Below are 676 nucleotides of genomic sequence, written 5' to 3'. Positions count from 1 at the left end.
GCCAACCGCAGGACCGTTAGCTCGGCTTTTTTTTTTTTCTTGCTCTGCTATGTCAGCACGTCCATGGGGCATGGGAGATCTTTAAATCCCATAACCCTTACAGATGCCAGGACCAGTTCACCACCTAGCTGCCCCCTGGCCTTCCCTATTTTTGTGGGAAACATAAAGAATAATTAGGCAATCCCTGACCTCAAAGAGTTTACAATCAGGGCAGCTAGGTGGTGCAGTGTATAGAGCACTGGCCCTGGAGTCAGGAGGACCTGAGTTCCAATCTAGCCTCAGACCCTTAACACTAATTAGATGTGTGACCTTGGGCAAGTCACTTAACCCCAATTGTCCTGCCTTCCCTCCTCCAAAAAAAAAAAAAAGAGTTTACACTCATGTCATTTGTTATGCCCTGAACCTCAAGTCCATGCCACTGTACATCTTCTTAGACAGAGGCAGAGGGATAATATAATTTTCACTTAGTAAGTAGTAAGACTACTAAAGCAATAGGAAGTTCACTGGGTGTGAGAAATGCTTTATACCTGGGACTTGTGGGCAAGGAGGGGAGACTGGAAGATCACTGTAATAAATCAAGGAATATCAGTTTGGCTATTTTTAATCACTTCACTAAAATAGTAAGCAACTGTAGCAGCAAGCACCCCAAGCGTCCTCAGGGTTTGCAGCTACCACA

The sequence above is a fragment of the Petaurus breviceps genome, unplaced genomic scaffold (assembly GCF_028583685.1).
Source record: "Petaurus breviceps papuanus isolate PSGF00001 unplaced genomic scaffold, PetGlider_PUasm1.0 90897, whole genome shotgun sequence".
Lineage (NCBI taxonomy): Eukaryota > Metazoa > Chordata > Mammalia > Diprotodontia > Petauridae > Petaurus > Petaurus breviceps.
The sequence above is the reverse complement of the archived record's forward strand: the minus strand, read 5'-3'. Positions refer to the sequence as shown.